Here is a 6,509-nt window from a genome sequence, read left to right on the forward strand (position 1 = left end):
CACACACACACACACACACACACTCCCACTACCATCAAATTGATGCCAAGGAGAAAGACCCTTCTCTCGGAGTTCCAAGCTTATAAGTCCTTACAGCAGCAGACACCTTTCCTTTCTTCCTCAGGGCAGTTGGCAGGTTTGAACTACTGACCCTGCAGTTAACAGCCCAATGTCAAGCCCAGAGGCTATAATTAACTGCCAGGAAGGCAACTGATTGTTCCCTTGATCTATATAGTCCTTTCCCTAAACTTCAAACTAGTTCCATCCATGGCTGAAAAAGCGACAATAGAATGAACCCAATTTTTAAAAATGTAGAACAAGAATGTTAACTTGAATTACAGATTGCAGGCTGAATGCTCCCTAGAAACGTAATGACTCCCTTAGAAAACAAGGGCAGTCTGTGCATTGCATGGCAGGCAGATCTCTTGACCAGCTAAGTTCAAACCAATCATGACCATCTCAAAGATGGCTCAGAGATGCAGCTAAGACAGAAATACAATAACATTGCTTTAGCAAACAAATTTAGTTTCTCATTGCTTCAGAGGCTGGAAGTCCAAATGCAGGCTTTGCTTCTAGGGAAAGTCTCTCTCTGTGTTAGTGATGGAGGAAGATGCTTAGCTTTTCCGAGTGTTTGTTCTCGGGTAATCTTGGCAAGCTCTCGCTGGCATCTCTCATGCCCCAGACCTCCTTGCTAGCTGTCTTTTTGTTGTTAATGATGTTGTTAGGTGCCATCGAACCAGTTCCAACTCATAGCTACCGCATGTACAAGAAAACAAAACACCAGCTGTCCGGTGCCTTCCTCACAATTGTTATGTTAGAGCTCGTCTTCTTGACAGTCTTTCTCTTTTCCACCGAGCCTCCAAGTTAGCAAGCAACATGTCCTTCACCACGGCCTGATTCTTTCTGATCACATGCCCAACGGATGTGGGGCAAAGACTCAAAATTGTCACTTTAAAAATAATCATTTTATTGGGGCGTGGGCAACTCTTATCACAATCCATACATACATCCATTGTGCCAAGCACATTTGTACATTTGTTGCCATCATCATTCTCAAGACATTTTCTTTCTACTTGAGCCCTTGGTATCAGCTCCTCATTTTCCCCTCCCTCCCTTCCCACCCCCCACACGAACCATTGATAATTTATAAATTATTATTATTTTGTCATAACTTACACTTTCCAATGTCTCCCACTTTTCTGTAGTCCATCCCCCAGGGAGGGGGTTATATGGAAATCCTTGTGATCGCTTCCCCCTTTCTACCCCACCTTCCTTCTCCCCTCTTGGTATCACTACTCTCACTATTGGTCCTATAGGGTTCATCTGTCCTGACTTCCCTGTGTTTCCCCGCTCTGATCTGTACCAGCGTACATCCTCTGGTCTAGCCAGATTTGTAAGGTGGAATTGAGATTGTGATAGTGGGGGGAGGAAGCATTAAAGCAAAAATTGTCCCTTCGAAGGAGCATTCTGGCTCTATTTCTTCCAAGACCGATTCATTCATTCCAAGGACTGCAGCTTCATCTATATATAGGTTTGACATGAGCACAATTAAGCTTGCTTCTTAATCTCTTTTATATCTCAAAAGAGATTGACTGAAGATACACCTGATATGAATCCTTTCTCTTCAACATAACGCAACAACCCCATCCCCACAAGGAACTATGACCATAGGTTTAGAGGGGAGAACTTACAGCACACGTTTGCAGATGGGGGCACAGTTCAGTCCTGAAAGGGCCCCAGGGCTCTCCTGACTCTCCCGTCCCATGGCTTCCACTTACTGCTGCGCCCATTTTAGTCAGCATTCCGGGTCATTAGCTGTTTTCAAAATCCAAACCTGTTTTGGTTTTGCTTCATCCATCAGGAACAAATCCATTCAAAGCAGTTTGAAGCCCTGCTCTCCGCACACATTGTAAACACATACATCTCACCATTCCTATGCGTGTCTCTTTCCAGTGGCTTTTCATTGCATGGGAATCAAATGCCCTCTTCCTCATGAACATGCCCTGCTGGACTTCTTCCAGAACCTTGTCTTCTCCTGTCCTCCCACCTTGGCCATCCTTCAGACGATCATGTTCTAGGGTTCCTAGAGTTTGTTCCTGTTTTGGGGTCTTTGCACTCGTTCCTCCTTCTATCTGGAAGGCTCTGCTCAGAGCTCCCCAGGGCTCATTCCTTTTACGAGTCACATCTAACTTCAGATAGCACCCTTTAGAGAGAATTTCCTGGTCCTCTAAATCTACTCCCCCTCTGCCACCCTGTCTGCCTTTACATTATCCTTTGTAATCATCTTATTTCTTTTCTTATATATTGATACATCCTCTGTTGTTGTTAGTTGCTATCCAGCAGGTGCCCACTCATGCCCACCAAGGAAAATCCTTTCTGTTTTCTTTTTTCAGGACACCCTCGGTGCCTATATATAGTTGAATTTTAGCTCAGAAAGAGCATATGTGTGTGTGTGTGGTGAGGGGGGAATAGTTGGAGTAACCTCTTACATTTGCTTCTAGCAGAGTTACGTGTCAAAATTCACAAAGATATAAAGCCATGAATGTGTGGGAAATTGCTCTCTAAAATGAGGTCTCTGATAGGTAAATAAGCTCCATTATAGAGGAAAAAATATCCAGTGAAGGTCTGCATATTTAAGCCCTCATATATTTAAGCCCATTGCAGTCACCAGGAGCGCTTTCACAGGTTTGATGTTTGGAACCCACCCCAGAGCAGCTGATGTAATCAGTCTGTGTGGGGCCCAAGCATCCGAATTTTAAATGGTTGCCAGGTTCTTCTTATACACAGTCGAGATGAAGAGTCTCTATTTAAGAGAATTCTTTTGGACCTTTAGAATATGCTTTCCAATGCCCATGAAATTGGGCCATAGAGTTATTTGTCTTGGAATTCAGTATTAGAAGTTTCCACAGCTTCTTACTCGTGAAAACAGCCAGACTTGGGAAAGCCACACTCATCCTAGCTGAGTTTGAGTATGATCACTCGCATCCGTCTTTCTAAAGCTAGGTAATCATGGTGGAGCCAGGCAACACAATTGCTGAGGGCATTTCAGAAGCACTAAGATGAGAACTGTATGCAGGTAGAGGAAATAGAGCTAAGAAATGAAGGGACTGCATTACACTATGCCAATAGGTGCAAGAGTTCTGGGGTTCAGCGCAGGGGGGGATTGCCAAAAGATGATTGTTCAGAAAACTCCAACAACCAAACTTACTGCCACCAAGTCCATTTGAACGCATGGTGGCCTTGTACAACAGGGTACAACTACCCTCTGGGTTTTCAAGACTATAAATATTTTACAAAAGTAGAAAGCCTCATCTAGTCTGTTGCTGCGCAACTGGTGGTTTCGAACTGCTGACCTTTCAGTTAGCAATTCAGCACACAGCTACTAGACAGAGGGGGAGATTTATTGGTAACAACAACCTTGCTTGCGGTACTAATGAATCAGTGATAGTCTAGGTTTCAGTAAGTGTGTGGATGGGGTGAAGTTGTGAAGAAAGAGATCCAGAGATATAAGAAACCCCAAATCGAAGCCCAGTGGCATGAAGTCCATTCCAACCTCTAGTGACCCTATAGTATAAAGTGTAGAACTGTCCCATAGGATTTCCAAGGCTGTAATCCTATGGAAGCAGACTGCCACATCATTCTCCTGTGCAGGAATTAGTAGCTAAGCACTTAACCACTGTGCCATCAGGGCTCCCAGAGCCAAGAATAATATTGGAGTGGAGTCTGGTAACACCACAGATCCAGGTTGCAGAGTATAGGCTGACCCAGCAGCAAATGGGGAACAAGCACCTTTGTACCCAAGTATACTAGACCAGAATGGCCTGGCAAGGGGACCTGTAGGGGTGGAGAGCCCCTAGACAACCCAGTGTAGGTGGGACCAGGGTTCAAGCCAATTTACTTGTTTACTAGAGATAATGGGCACCTGCTAGGAGGGAAGGATAGAGAGAAACATCATTGCCTTCTGTTACAGAAAGAAGTCCTTGATTGCTGATGCTTTCAGTTTCTCTGTGGAGTGGGAGACTAGGCCATCATTCCCTTTTGCTTATTGTTGTCTATAGAAATGGCCTTCAGAATACCGTAAGAAAAAGCAACCCAAGATGATCTTATAGTCAAATTCCAGAAGCAAGAGAGGTTGACATGACACTTGCAAAAGTATTTATACCGTTCTCCTAAGAAAAAATCCTCCTCACAAAATCCATTCTGCCTGCGTCTCACAGCTTAAGCCTCATTGTTCTAGGAAGCCCTTTCTGTTCTGGTTTATGGAAACAGACGCTGAGCTGATATAACCCAGGTACAGTTCCAGGAATGAAAAAGGACTTTAAAATAAGTTGTGGTAGTGCCTCCACTGCTTAGAACAAGACTTAAAGCAACGATAGCGTGAAGTCATTGCTCAGCTCTTCCCATAGATGATTCCAGCCCAATATTTTCACCCAAATTAGCCTGACTTTTAGTCTAAATCCGTCCTTGCAGGCGCTTCCCTTTTTTTTCTTCTTCTGAAAGGCAGTAAGTATGTCAAAAGGGTTTATAAAATAAAACCTCTCAAGACCTAAGAGACACTCTAAAAATAACATCTGCTGATAAGCAATGAGCATTTTTTTATTCTTTCATTGTGTGTGTGCACCTAACAAAAGAGAAAGAAGAACCCAACAGGCAGGAAACTAGAAGATTGGACAAGAGATTCCTTTCCAAGTTGATAAAGGAATATTAATTCATTTTCTCTCTTCTATACCACTGTTACTAAAAAGTTATCTATATCTCCTATGCAATGTGAAAACTTAGATTTCCACAAATTCTTGCATAGCAATACATACATAGTTACACACAAATTAAGCCTGTATGGACAAGCTGACTTGCAACATGCACAAACAAGACTTTTTTTCTTTGTATATTTCTCTATAAATTTTTATTTTTATATTTCCAGGACATGGTAATAAAATCTCCATGACTCACACACAGAAATTATCTAATACATCGAGGAGGAATAAATGCATGAATGAAGAGCATGCTTCCAGACTCTGACTTAGAGAAGCTGTGGTCCTATTGCCTGAGAGTGTGATATTCACGTCCTCAGGGTTGGTTGAAAGCACTCAGGAAAATGTAAACGCACAGACTGCATAATTTGGGAAATGGCAAAACAACACACTCTCCAGTGGCCAAGCTTTATTTTTTTCTCAGCTTTCATATTGACTTGTCACCAATGACGCTCTTTGAGTTATTAATCATAGATTTTTAAAGAATAAAGAGATTCTTTTAATACCAGATTATGAATAATGACATCATCTGCCCATCGTTATTCATAAGCTTGGACAAAAGACTGCCGCCCTCAGCATGGATCACAACCCAATATAAAGAAAATCAAAATCTTCAAAACTGGACAGATAGACACATTAAAGTGATCTGGGAAAACGTGGCTACTTAGCCAGATGCTCTCCGTCCACACTGTACAACAGAGTTGAAAAAAGCAACAAAGAAACAAAAGCCCAGAGTTCTGAATCTCCCAAGTAGGAGAGACCAGTAGCTTCCACACTCACTGGGAAAATTGAATGGAAAAGCCCAGATAGGGGTCCAGGAAAAGTGGCACATTCTCAGAGGACTAATCCACCAAACTGGGGGGGAGAGAGGTGGGTCACTCGCTTGCTCTTCACATCTGTTAGGAGGACACAGAAGTAATCGAGACTTGCTCTAATCCCACAGAGGAAGAGCAGGGACACCCAGCCTTCCACATACCTACAAGGGCAAGCTCATGTGGCGAGAGGGCAGGCTTGATGGGACCATGCAGGGGAAGAAAAAGAGAGAAAGACTGAAATATACCAACTTCCCCCACAGCCCCTGGGCCCCAAACTGACACATACCCATGTACCTGTTCCCTGATAGTGTTTAAAAATAACAAAAATTGCTCTCATTAAGTTAATTCTGACTCTTGGCAACCCTGTAACCAAGAGTAGAAATGCCCTTATGGGTTTCCGAGACTGTAAATCATCACAGAACTAGAAAGCCCATCTTTCTTTGGTGGTGCTGCTGGTGGTTTTGAACTACCAGCAGTGCAGTTTTTAAAACAGTGCAGTTGCTTAGGACAGATGCCATTTTTGGCTGTTCAGCATTGAACCATCTCTTCCTATTTAGGGGTTCCCATCAAAGGTGATCCTGACAGGTCACAATGTTCTTCCTGCTACAGAAGTTGAACGAGGGAGAGTGCCTCTCTCCACGATGCTGCACACGATAAAGTGGACATTCATCCCAGGGGCTGAGCAGTAGTTGCATCCCACCAGCCCCTCTGCTCTGGTAAAGACTTACAATCTCAGAAACCCAGAAGGGGCAGTTGTGTGCTGTCCTACATGAGTTGGAATACTTTCAGTTGTATGAAAAATGTATAATGAATGTATAAATAGCTTTCCAATAAACCCACTTTTCCCTTAACATATGTAGAGGCAGCTGCTCTTCCTTGCCATTTCCCCCAGTTATTGGTCAATAATATAGTTACAGAGTCCTTGGCTGGTGCAAACAGTTAA

General features: G+C 43.2%; 1 protein-coding gene and 1 pseudogene across 1 annotated transcript in view; one reads left to right on the plus strand and one right to left on the minus strand.

Moving 5' to 3' along the window:
- The window catches only part of LOC101662332 (regulator of G protein signaling 7 binding protein), a 133,676-nt gene that overhangs the window by 99,240 nt on the left and 27,927 nt on the right, over positions 1 to 6,509 (minus strand). The window lies entirely within an intron of this gene.
- Positions 1 to 6,509, plus strand: part of LOC123521083 — a 65,894-nt pseudogene that overhangs the window by 57,699 nt on the left and 1,686 nt on the right.

The sequence above is a fragment of the Echinops telfairi genome, unplaced genomic scaffold (assembly GCF_000313985.2).
Source record: "Echinops telfairi isolate 266 unplaced genomic scaffold, ASM31398v2 ScPeMD7_7469;HRSCAF=8507_1, whole genome shotgun sequence".
Taxonomy (NCBI): domain Eukaryota; kingdom Metazoa; phylum Chordata; class Mammalia; order Afrosoricida; family Tenrecidae; genus Echinops; species Echinops telfairi.